At 39.0% G+C, this 13,677-nt stretch overlaps 1 protein-coding gene across 2 annotated transcripts in view; it reads left to right on the forward strand.

Moving 5' to 3' along the window:
- The first annotated feature begins 955 nt into the window (after window positions 1–955).
- The window catches only part of Far1 (fatty acyl-CoA reductase 1), a 54,116-nt gene continuing 41,394 nt past the window's right edge, over window positions 956–13,677 (forward strand). For both annotated transcript variants that reach the window (XM_021193583.2, XM_021193575.1), the window contains exons 1-2: window positions 956–1,059; window positions 13,235–13,285. The gene's annotated coding sequence lies outside the window, so the exon portion shown is untranslated. The remainder of the gene's footprint in view (window positions 1,060–13,234; window positions 13,286–13,677) is intronic.

Here is a 13,677-nt window from a genome sequence, read left to right on the forward strand (position 1 = left end):
GATCCTGCCCCCGGAATCAGAAATTTCTGTTTGAGACTGGACCTGACCTTCAGCCAAGATACATCGCATATGTAAGCAGCCTTGGGGAGATAGGCTTAGGACCGGAGTTAGGAATTTAGAGTGTTTATATTGTGTGATGATCCAAAGCATAACGAAATAAAAGTTGTTATACTAACTACGCATATCTACCTTCTTGCTTGCGACACTCAGCAAGTTCCCGTGCACCCTAGCCCTCAGCACACGCCCCACCTTCCAACACTGAAACTTCTCTCACTGTCCCTACATCTTGCACAGGATTATCTTGGAGGAGGAAGGACTAGGTGGACAGTCTCGTGGGGAGGATGGACGCGGGCTCCAATCCTCCCTATGGGCCCTTCAGATGGTCCGTACAGTGCTGGCTCCACATTCTGAAGAAACCAAGCTGGCAGTTGTCAGGGAGGATCCTCACACTCAGCTAAGACCCAGGGTAGCCGGCCCCATCTGGGGCGCGCCAGGGTGCACGTTGGCAGTACTCCAGCACGCCGCGATGGCTGCGGGGCGGGCTCTCGCGTCTGCCACTGGTCCCGCACCTTTAGCGTGGGCTGGGCTCCCGCGCCAGGGTAGTCGGGCGTGGTCCGGGGCGCGACCCTCCGGGAAGCGGGCGGCCGGGGGCGGCGCTGCCGAGCGGGGATGTGCGGCGCGCGCCCATTGGCTGCGCATTCCCCCACCACACCGCCCAGCCGCCCACTTCCCGGCCTCTCTCCGCTCCCCCATTGGCCGTCCGGCCCGGGGGGTTTGGGGTGGGAGGCAGAAGAAGAGTGGAGGGTGAGCGGTTCTCCCGGGAAGAGTGTGAGCGAGAGCCAATCAGGAGCAGACGTGGAAAAGAGGCGCCACGCCAACCAGTCAGACCCCGAGGCGCGGTCGGGACCCGTGACGCCATAGCGGTCCCGGCCAATGGGCGCACCGCTGTATGTCCGCTCTTCAGCAGCCGGTCGGGGGCGGTGAAAAGCGAGTGAGGAGAGCGCGACGGCGGCGTAGCCATCGCTGAGGGGAGAACGAGGCCCGAGCTTCCGCGTCGAGGTGAGCGGCACGGGCTCTGTCGCAGGCTCGGCCGCGGCCCCTCCGTACTTGGCAGCCGTTTTGCGGGAGTCCTAGGCCGGGCTGCGCTGAGGTGGGGCCTGCGAACCGCCCCGCCCCCGCCCCGCCGAGGCCGCCCGGAGGCGGGGGCGCCTTCTCTGCCGGGACTGTCCCTGCGCGGCGTGGCCGGGCCGCCGCCCTCCCGCCTGCCGGGGCCGCGGCGAGGGAGCGTAGAGGTCCCTGGCCTGCAACCCGGGGAGGCAGGAGTGCCGCCTGCGGGGGGTAGGGGGGAGGCCGCGCAGAGGCGGCCACGGTGGGGCCCCGAGTTAACGGAGGAGGGTGGCGGCCTGGGATTGAGAGGAAGAAAGTGATGGGGAAGGGGTGATGCTCTTGAGAGGGCGTCCAGTGAGAAGGCCCCTGCTCTGGAATGGGATTGGCCCCTGGGAAGTAGGCATCAATGGCGTTGCGGAGAAATCAGCTGAGAGATGGAGAATTGGTTTGGGGTTTGAAGGTTAAGGTCTCTGGACCAATGGGGACAGGGCATGTGGAGTGTGAGAAGGTACACACAGAAACCGGAAGGTGTCCGAGGAGTGGATTTTAGATTAGGGGTGGATGGAGGGTGTCTGACTAGAAGGCGTTATTTGGTTTCTTGGAAAGTACACAAGGAACAGTCAAGGTGGATTTCTGTGTGCTTGCTCAAGGGCGGGGATCTTTTGTGAACAGTGCAGTGAGTTGAGAGAACAGAGTTGAGAGAGAATCTCAGGATGACAGCTTGGAACACTCAGCTTAGCTACTGAGACTGATCATGATCTCGCCTTTATACTGTCCCCTGGATGATCCATCTGATTGTTTTGCTACAGCTCACACAAACTTAGCTCTTAGAAGTAATGGGTATTAAGTATTCTTTGATTTTTGACTCGAAATTGATTAATTCTTAAAGAAAAGTGCTAAGGGCAACATTTAAAGGGTCTGGTTGGTTATGGGTATGGGTAATATGGTATGAAAATAGTGCAAGGTGTCTTACAGAAACAAAAGTGATACTGTGTGAGTGTAGTTGTGCAGTTCTGAATGAGTAATCTTTTTAATGTAGTGGAATTTGTTTTATGCTTGTTGAGCAGTTGCTTTCAATTCTGAGACTAGTTTTGTAGTTAAATAAACAAAAATATTTTCACTTAAGAAGGACATTAGTATATGTATGTTGCTGTCAGTGCTTTCCTCTTTGAAGCTTTTATTTGTAGGGTGCAGGTAGAATTAGAAGAGGGGACCACATTTTCAGTGGATTTAAATGGGAGAGATAATTTCTGCTTGAAGATAGGACAAAAGGCCTGTGAAGAGTTACAGTGAAGGGCAGAATTCAAGAGAGCAGTTGTATAGATGTTTCCTTATTCACCAGCTCAGCATAGAATTTTAGCTAATGGATCATTCTTTAGGACAGAGAAGGTATTTGTGGGTAACACATTACTGTAATTACATTTTACCTTTAGTATAATCTAGTTCCCAAGGGTTGAGTTACCTGTAAGCAGAGAGACAGTTCAAGAGAAGGGCAAATTTTTTGGAAAAGGTGAACTTTGGATCATTTGCACAAGGAGTTGGTGTGTGGGTTATTGCTAGACACAAGAATGATTACAGTAGTTTGGATGAAGTATAAATAGACTGTGGATTAAAAAAACCTCACAAGTGTAAATAGTTTCTAAGTCCAATTACAGATCTGTCTGAAGGAATGGTTAGATATGTAGTCATCAGTTAAGCTTCTTCCTGCAGCTTGGTTGGTTGGTTCCCTGTGATGGCTCGAAGGAACAGAACGGTTGGACTGAAAATGGGGCATATCTGCACCCCCAATTTTTTTGATAGTTAGAAATTTATTGGTTGCTACTTTGTGCCAGAAATTGTTATGAGCTTTCCAAGTATCATTATTTGATTGTATTTCATAGATGAGGGAGAGGTTCAGACAGATTTAACTTGCCTCAGGTCACACCAGCTATTATTACATGGCAAGTCAGATTTGGCAGAATCAGACAGTAAACATTAATTGAGCATTTGCTTGATGACAGACACTGGTAAATGTTGGAGATTCATGATTTACCAGAAACTCCAAAGGTCAGACCCGAGCCTGTTATAAAAGAAGTCAGTAGAGGAGGGATGGGGGCTAGGGGGTGGGTGGTGTTGGGAGTGTCAGCACATGACTTTAATCCCAGCACTCAGGAGGCAGAGGGAGGTGGGCTTTGAGTTCAGGCCAGCCTGGTCTACAAAGCAAACCCAGGACAATCAGGGCTGTTACAGAGAAACAATGTCTTGAAAAACAAAACAAAGTCAGTAAAGAAGGATAAAGAGTGCTTGTAAAGATTTTGTAGACACTGAAGAGTATGCTGTTTAGAGAAGCCTAGAGCTGACTTTTTTGCAAGAAAGACCTAGAGACTGAGAAGAAAGATGGTTAAAAAGAAGCCACTGAGTTAAATAAGGAAAAAAGAAATGTAAATGTAGTGTCAAGATCACTGAAGTCAATCATGATATGGGTCAGCACTCATGCTTGGTGTGGTCATAGTTGTGGTCACATTCAGGGGGAAAATCATAGCAGGGCTCCTTGTAATGTTTTAGTCTTTGACTAAAGAAGATCTGAGTATTTAATATGCTTGTACTGAAAAAAAATTCAGATAAAAATGAGCATTGTTTTTATCATTAAGGGATAACATCTAGTCAACAGAAATGGGTCAGTTGAGACTACATAGGTCTAAGCTTGGGGTGAGAGCAGAGATGGACTTACTTGACATCTCTTCCATGTGAGCTATTTTGGAAAGCATGTTCTGATGTTGGAAATGACCGAGTTGTTGTGAATTGAAATGGTACATCCTAAAAGATGACATTTGCTTAATCTGAAGGATTAGGTAATTAAAGCACCTTGAATCATAGAGATAGATAGGGTCCTGACTTTTCTGAACATTAATTTTCTTAGAGATTAAGAAAAGAACTTAAGGTTAAAAGAAAGCTGTGAACCACTCATAGAACTGGATCAAATTTAACTGTTTCTTTTAGCCTTACATCCTTCCTTCTTCCCATACATAGTTTCTTTAGTTCCTCCCTTGTTGGGTTTGATATGGACCTAATAGTTTCAGTTCAGTAAACAGTATAAAAATGCTACATTTATTTTTAACTGATTAATTTAAACAGTTAAAAGTTCACCAGTAGGACTGGTTAGATGGTTCATTCAGTAAAGTGTTTGCTGTGCAAGCATGAAAACAGTTTGGATTTTCGGCACCCTATGGAACATTACATGGCTGAAATCTCAGTATTGGGGAGGTAGAGACAGGGACCCATGGGGCTTGCAGGCTTGCTAGTCTAATCAGAGACTTCGTCTTAAAAATAAAGCAGAGAAGCAACTGGGGAAAATAGCCTGTGTCAACCTCTAGCTTCCATATGTAGAAGATACACTTGTATAATGCACACACATGGCACATACAAATGTCACACATACTTCACTCTTGTATTCCCAATTCAAAGAGAGACATATCAATCAAATAGTTCTTTGTTTAGCAAGTAATTATTCCCAAGCAAACTAGGAGGATTTGTCCAAGGGTCAGTGCAGGTTGAGTTCAATCTCATACATGAAGAGGGAGCAATATTATAAATCCATTTAGTTTTAATCTTCATTTGGCATGTAGAAATTGTGGAATAAGTATACGTGTGATTTCTGTTTCATCTGGACACTGTTATGTTCCTTAAATAGATAATCACAATTACCTTTTGTTTTCTTATGTGCGAGCTGCATTTTACAAATGAGGAGAATGGGGCTCAGAAAACGTAGGTTAGAGAGCCAAGTGTCAGAACTAGGATATAGTCTTCACTTTGGCCGGGCAAGGTGTCATGTGCTTGTAATCCCAGCACTGGGGAGGCAGAGGCAGGAGGATTCTGAGTTTGAAGCTGCCTGGGTTGCATAGCAAGAGCCTGTATGAGAGGGGAAAAAAAAAAAAAAAACCCAGAAAACCCAAACCCATGTTTTGTTTCTTAAACTCACAAAGATAAGGGCTTATTAATATTAATATCTGTAATTGAAAAAAAGTGTCATATAGCCTCTAGTATTTAATAGTTATTTAATACTTTAAAGGATAGGTAGGTCTCAGCCCCCTCCCCAACTTTGTTTGAAACATAATCTGTGTTGTCCTGGCTGGCTTGGAATTCACTAGGTAGACCAGGTTGATATTGAACTCACAATTATAGTCTGCTTTTGCTTTCTGAGTTCTGAGACCAAAGGTATATGCTACCATGCTAAACTCCTGCTGCAGGTGTTTGCGCCCTGTGGTCCTACCTCTAAATATGTAGTAGTGAGTTTGTTTCGTACAGGGTTGATTATGTTATATTTTCCTGTGTTAGAGATATGTGTCTATATTTCAGTATTTTTAAAAAGAAGATAAATTTAATAGTATAACATTAAAATGTTAGAAATGGATCCTGAATCTTAAAGTCAAATATAACTGAGAATTGAGGAAGTACGGGAGTTGCATGTAGTTTTTAATGTGTAATGCTTTTAGAATTTATTGTCTTCATTTTCTTCCTAGCCTCCCCTTTTTTATTTAACATTCATTTATTTTTCTTTAAATTATTGCTCATTCTCTTGAGTTAATACGGTGTGGAAAATGTGTCAAAATGTAGACTAGTCACATCAAACTTTAAATCAGTAGGTTTGAGGTTTAATTTTGGCCTTGTCAGCAATTTCATATTTAAATGTAAGCAAGTAACTTCCCCTTTCTCAGCTTTAGCTTCTTCATCTGTCACCATGGCAGGGAGAACTTTAAAAATGATTGTTGCTTTTTTTTTTTTAACCTCATTTTCCCTTTTTATCTCCCTTTCTTTCCTCCTGTCATTTTGGACATGTATTCCTAAGTATATGGTTATGTTCTTAATTATCATAAAGAGTGATTTCCTTATGTTATCTTACATTTACTGAGACAGGCTATCTTAGCAGATACTCATTAAATTGTTAGTAAAGAAATAGATAAATGTCATCTCTTATCTGAGCTAATAAAAACATGTTGGTAAAGTACATATAATTTTTAAAAAGCTGTTGAAAATCTAGCATCAGTGCTTAGTGGCAGAAAAAGTACTTAGTGTATGTAAGGTCTAGAGTTCAGTCCCCAGGACTATAAATAACAACAACAATAAAATGCCAGATCTCAGCCCTTGGTAAGCAGAGGCAGTGGATCTCTGTAAGTTCAAGGTCAGTCTAGTCTACATAGTGAGTTTCCAGGCAGCCTCTTGTCTGGTGGCAGTGTGTGTCCGTGTGTGTCCGTGTGTGTCCGTGTGTGTGTGTGTGTGTGTGTGTGTGTGTGTGTGTGTGTGTGTNGTGTGTGTGTGTGTGTGTGAGAGAGAGAGAGAGAGAGAGAGAGAGAGAGAGAGAGAGAGAGACAGAGAGAGGAGTTTCATTGAAAGGCACCTTCGCCTAAATAAATGTGTTTAGCAAAACTAAATCAGCTCTCTTTAACAAATGTACAAAGGAGAAAACTCGTGAACCTGACTTTAAGCATCCTTCTATTTTCCACCAGCTTTAAAAGTTAGGAACTTTTTGGTCTATATTGCTTCATAGCTTGTACCTTCATTCACTTTCCCCACAATTTCGAAGCAAATTAAAGAAATAAAAAAAAAAATTATTGCCATACAGCCTAATAGACATGTTAATCGAAATGGAATGGACATTTTTTCATATAAATGTATTTTGAAACTCTGCTTTCTACTGTATTGTGCAAGAGAAATCAGATATAGTAAGGTGCCCTGGGGCAGGTAGAGTGTTAGGAGGGAGCCTAAATATGTGTACTAGAAACAGTGTAGTTAAGTTGGACTGTGCACTACAAATGGGTAGTGAATTGAACTATTTTGAAATTAAGTAGAATTTAGATAGGTTGAGAGAGGAGGAATAGTAGGTGGTAAAGGAGCTTACACTTATTTATGCATACAGATAAAAAAAATCTAACTTTGGCTTTATAGAATAAAATATATCTTAATCTGTGGCTTTTTATCTTTTAGACCCAAATAAGATATTATGGACATAGTGAAGATCTTGTCTCAGTTCTTAGAAAAAGCCATTTGTTGTACTGAAAATCAAGGCACAATGTTTTGTGAATGTATCATTGTCCCTGGGGGATTGTTTGGCACATTCCATTAAAAAGTGCCCAGTATCCTATAAATATTGTATGCCAACATGTAATAATCGATGCACTTTGGCTAAAGTACTAGTGGGTGTGTACCACCAGCTTTTAGGTATAAATCACTTGGAGCCTTTAAATTATTTCTCTTTTGTGTACATACACATGTATTAACTACTTCAGAAACTTAGAATTTTGAAATATATAGTTTATTGCATTTCATGGAATTCTTAGAGATGTGGGTATAAACATTCATGAGATATCTTTGACTTGAAGGAATTTATACTATGGCTTCTTAGGAAATATTCTAAGAATAACTTATTTCCTAGAATTCAGGCGTTCTTAAGGTTTATGAACCTCTCCGAGCATCTTCATAAAGATTTGTCTCTTTAGAAGAAAACACTACATTTAATTTTTGATATAACTTTAGTGGCTTCTTAAAATGTTCAGAACCTCAGCTGTAGCTCAGTGGTTCCCCAACTTTCCTTTGAAAGCTTAGTAAAATTTCTTTGAGGTCTGTGGATCCTGGCTTGCTATCCTATACCCCTTTGTGCAGTGCTAGAGATTGAAACCAGGGCTTTGCTTATGCTAGGTAAGTGCTCTGTCTACCTATGAACTATATAGTCTTAGCTAATAATTTATTCTTTAATGTTAGGCAGAAAACTCAACTCTGCTCTAGTTTATATATTATGGTTGCCTTTAAGTAAGTGATTTAATAGGAATTATAAAATTATGAAATGTATCATGCAAATACTAGCTTAAAAAGTAGACCAATTAGATTATCAATTGGATTCTTGGGGAAAAGTAAGCCATAGCCAGGCTTTTGTTTAACTGTTGTTTTGAGTAGGTCTTCTTCCATGGGTTGTACTGACTGGACTAACCAACTTTCTACCTTAGCTTCCAGAGTGCTGGGAGTACAGGTACAAGCCATCATATTTAGCCAATCAATAGTTTAGAAGTAACTGCAAAACATTTTGGAATAGGTGTATGTATAGTGTTTTTGTATACAGGATGTAGGGCAGTGTATGCTTGAATGAACAGAAAGTGGAATATAGTAGAATGCATAAATACCTTTTATTTTTCTTGCAGCAGAAGAAAATTCTTTAATTTATTCTTAAACAACAAGGTTTGTGGAGGGAAAAAAAAACTTTGTTTTTTTTTTTTTGTTTTGTTTTTGAAGTTCACATCCGGGTTGAAAGTAATTCAGGGTTTGTGACCAATGGGATTGATCATGAAACTCTGTGAGGTCCATAAGCACTTATCACCCCCTTAGAATGGTTTCAATATGTTTCTTAGAAACATGTGATTTTTAAAACCTTGCAAATTATATTTAAAGTATAGGTCATAATAATATTAGGTCGTTACCATAAGCAGAATCTTCAGGAGAGAGGAAGCAGGTAAATTGGCAAATAATGGGACATTTGATAAATCGATTGATAGATTGTAAATAGTAGGTGAATTGCTTTAAAGTGATAACCTTGGTGACCTTTTGGAGTTAATAATTCCCAAAGTATCAAATGCAAGACTAGGAAACAGTTATTCCAATGGATAGTAATTAGAAATAGAGACATTGTGAGCCAGAGGATGATAAGTGATCTGGCCTCTCAGTGAATTGAGCAAGAAACCAGAGATGTTCATTGGCTTGCCCAAACACGATCATGGTGGTCCCAGTAGTGTGTAGTAACTGATTACACTGAATCTTTTTAAGTCTTTTATACTTTTTTAAAATTTTGACTAGAGCCAGGAAGATGACTTAAGGAAAAAAACTGTTGTGCAAGATGTGACTTGAGTTTGATACCTGGAACTCATGTAAAAAGCTAGGTGGGCTGATTCTCATCTGTCATCCCAGTAAGTCTAAAGCAACAGGAGGCAGACAGAAGCAGATTTTTCAGGGGCAGCACATCTTGTTGAGAACTAACTCTAGAAAGTTCTCCCCTGATCTCATGGGCCATGGCATTCATACACCCACATTCATACACAGAAACTTTTTTTTTTTTAATTTGCCTATCTTTTCATTATGGGTCTTAGTTATATAGAGACCAATATGTTTTAGTATTTTGCACTATGACTGATAATTTGACCATGAAAGCCCTGAGTTTATATAGTCTCAAATGTTTATTTCTGCTGCATTCTTAATATTGTTAATGGTTACAAGGCTTATTTTAGGGTGCCAGGTACTCAATTCAGTTTTACAACTGAAAACCTACTAGAAATCCAGAAAATCACTAGACATTACTATCCTTGTGACTTTTACATAGCCTGTCCTTCATGCTGTGTCTTAAAAGATACTGATTTTTGAGAAGACATAATAGAATTTAATCCTTTAAAGACCTCCTTGAAAATATTCCTTCTCACTCAGAACTAGAGACCAGAAGGATCATTCGCATCCAAATACAGATGGCCCTGATTCTGAATTCTTTATCACTTTTGTTTGCTGTGGCCAGAGAAAAGGCTCCTCCCCCACATTTATATCCCCTAAATCAGCAAGGATTTGTAAGAGTGACTCTGAAGCTTTTTAAACTTTAAACTTTCTAGTGGAATAGTAATTGTTACTCAGATACAAGTGTGCTTTGGGTGAATTTTCATTAGGAGTATGGTAGTTCCTAATTGAATTACAAAAACTGAATCTTGTTTAGAAAACCAATGATGAAATTGTAGAAGTTTAATAATAACTATAACTAAATTGGCAGTGAATCTAATCTAATGGTGATTTTTTTTTTCAGTTAAAAATCAAGACAATAATTGAAAACCATAATTAGGTAAAGACAGCAAAATTTAACTGGCAACGGTATCTCTTGAAAATTACTATCATAGTTTCTGAGTATCAGATGAGGTAGCATTACTAGCTGAAGTAACCAGACAGTACTTGAATACAGATAGAAGTCTTTCTTTCATGAATTTTGATAATTTTTTCTTGGTAACTAGTGAACATTGTTATTCATATATAGCCTTATGCATCAAAGGACAATCGTCCTTTCTTAAGTGATTTATATTCAGAGGTTTGTCCCAGTTTTAGAGAACTTTTACTTAGATGGCTGAGCTGATGATCACAAATGAGCATTGTTTCCCTAGGTGTGTTGAGAAATTTGTAAAGGACCTGACTTGAAGTTCACTTAGTTTCTTTATTTCTAGATATCTTGTAGTCTTTGATATGGTAATCTACTTTCACTAATCTGATTGGATATAGTTTACAGTTTCCCAACCTCATTTCACAACAAAACTTCCCTGTTTCTAGGTTTAACCTTAAAAACAGATTCAGAAACCTTATGAAGAAGTAATACAAGAGTAGAGATAAAGTCTAGTGTACCTCTGAGACAGGGAGTCAGAACAGTTTCCTGCTTTAAGGATTACATACAAGCCATTCAATGTGATAATCATATTGAGTCAGAACTATGCTTGCAGTTATGGATGTGTTTGTAGAATACCCAATTTTGTCACCCTGTTTTGAAAGTTTAACTTTGTAAATAGAGTTTAATAAACTTTAGACTGTTCAAGATACATGATTATTAATTTAATTCTATTTTGGGTCATACAATCTATATGTAATATTTTAGGGTTAAAGTGTACATTTTTCTTTAACATCAATTTAAGCTCATTATTTTAATATTAGTCATGAAATACATTATATACAGTATCAATCTTCATGACTTTATAACCCAAAGAGAGTATTTTAGTTTCTTTTGCAGGCTTGACAAGGTTTGAAATTACATCTTTGATAACATGAAGTGGTAATAGTTTACTTTTGTGTTAAATACTTTTTTATTTCTCTGAAGCTAAAAATATTAAGATAAATTTCTTAATATGGAAACATTTTTATTAAGGTAAGCAGTAAATACAGCCTACTCATTTGTCTATAAAGTAGTTTGTCTAAAATAAAATCACATATGACTGACTTAATGGGCAAGTTTCTTTGAAGAATTTTTTCCCTGAAATGGAATTGAATATATCTTTCCAAGTGGTAAAAATGATTCTCATCCCCCCACCGTACTAAACTCAACTGTTAGGATTGTTTGTATTATTTTTTTGTCATTTCTTTCTACTTAGTACTCTTTTTTTATCATGCTATGTATGAACTCGGACATAGTTCATTTTCTATAGGTTTTATCGTAATTAGCAGTGTTGACCTTAAGTTTAAAAACTGAAACAAAAGAAAATGTATAATACTGAAAATTTTACAATATTTTATAAGTGTATAATTTTAATGTCATAGAATTGGTACTTCCTCTCTGATGTAGTATAAGTTGCTTATTCTTGAGATAGGGTCTCCACATCTAAAATTTTCAGGATAATAAGATCCTAGAAGCATTCTTGTTCTTGTGAAAGTGTTGTGCTTATAGAAGGACATCACTGTACAAAATGGTTGTGTAATAGACCAAGAACTAATCTAATGCACCATTGAGATTTCTCAATACCAACTGCCTTAAACATTAGGGACATAGAATACAGATATTGCTATATCAGTGTCTGTGTAGACAAACAGAGTGGCTATTATGTCTACTTCAATGGATGCTTACAACAGAGTTGGACACTAGCATCTTTTATTGAAAAAAGAAATGTTATCCAAGATGCTAAAGCTATTCTTTTGTCTGTGGAAAACTGCCTGATAAGCCTTAATTTTTGAGAAGAGGACAAAGAGCTCACTGTTCTATGCTGTGTGACCATAGTTTGTACATTTTGAGTTTGCATTTTGGTTGTTTATTTGTTGTCTGTATTATACTTTCTTAATTAAAAGACTACATATAGATTGCATTCATAATGTACATGTGCTCAAAATATGTTGTATATTTATATACATACAATTTTCTTCTTAATAAGTATTAGTTTACCTTTTGTAGTTAGCAAAATAGAAGTCAAAAGACACTAACTAGATCTTTGTCTTCCAATGTGCCTTCAGAACTTTGTGTGTGTGTGTATAAGTATGCGTGTGTGTCAGTGTGTTTAAACGTTTGAAAGTATGAGGCCCATGAAACATATTTTTTAAAGTTTTGCTAGCTTAAAAAATAAAATAATTAAATTAAAAAAAATATATAATTAAAAAATAATGTGGGGAGAAAGACAATGGCTCAGTAGGTGAAGTGCATGTCTCTCAAGCATGAGGACCTGAGTTTGATTTCCAGAACCCACAAAAAGCCAGCTGTGGTGTATATGTTTTCCCAGTACTGGGGAGGTGGAGGTGGGCTTATCCTTGGGGTTCACTGGGTTACACAGCCTAGCCTATTCAGTGTGCTCTAGGCTAATGTGAGACTTTCAAAAAACAAAGTGGGTGGTTCCTTAGGAATGGGACCTGAGGTTGAACTCTGGTCTCCATATATGTGGGCTCATATACATGCACACACACCAATTATTTGCTGTACTCATTTGGTAAATAAAAATGACAAGAAGTCATTGTAGTAAGATTCCTATATACCCTGTATAAATAAAAATGGAGTCATCCATGTAAAAGTTGTGTATTACCAAGCTGAAGCTCTCAGCTGTTTTTTGAATTCCTGGAATATTATTAGATTATAGCTATAATAGTGAAACATCCCCCCCTTTTTCATTCGGTATGAAAAGTTCACTCTTCCTTAATCTAAAAAAAAAAAAAAAAACTTAAAAAAAAAATCTAATATTAACCCATCAGTTATTTTGCTGTTCTAAAGCTGTCTCTAACTTTACAAGGAAACTGAATATAATCATGGTCTACCTTTTGTTTTGTTTCTTCTTTTTTAGCCTTTTTTGGGTGTTTTGGTATAGGAAACCAACCTTTTTATAATACATGGTATATGCTTATAATCCTAGCATTTAGGAGATGGAGGCTCTTGAATGCAAGGCCTGTCTGGCTTACATAGCAAGACTCTGTTTCAGTGCAATAAATCAACAAACAAACAAAAGATCCTTGGATTTTTTATTTGTCTTATGCTATGAAGTATAATTTGATTATAGAATAGAAAATGAAGTCAGTTAGGGTTTATTAAAATGTGTGTTGCAAGGCACTGGGGCCAGTCTCCGTCACTGAAAAGCAAAAACAGATTGTTAAACTAAATTGTTCTTATTTTTTCCTTTGGTAGATTTGGTGACTGAGGAAAGGACCCAGAGACTCCTTGAACAACTAAGGCAAGGTACTGTTGGCCCTGTTGAGGGTCCCTATCTATCTTATGGAGCCCCTAAGTGTTTCTAATAAATCCCTGCAGGCCACACTCTGTTCTTTTTGCATTAAGCCTAGGATTGTTTTTAGTTGGGGGTACCATGCTTAGTTTGCTTTGTGGGTACTCATCTTGGACATGTCCCCCAAAAGAGGAGTTTGTGACCAGGCTGTGCTTGTATGTAACTGCATATTGCACATGTGCTTGCTTGCTCACTCACCTGCTGTCCTAGCTGTAGTTAAAGGTAGTGTTCAGTGAGGGCTAAAAGGGATGAGACACTTGTCCTCAGAATTTAATTTATCTTCATCTTTTTCTTCTTGGACACTGGACTGTAAAAAAACATGAGCCCAGTTGGGTGAGGGGATCCT

This window comes from Mus pahari, chromosome 1, assembly GCF_900095145.1.
Source record: "Mus pahari chromosome 1, PAHARI_EIJ_v1.1, whole genome shotgun sequence".
Classification (NCBI taxonomy): domain Eukaryota; kingdom Metazoa; phylum Chordata; class Mammalia; order Rodentia; family Muridae; genus Mus; species Mus pahari.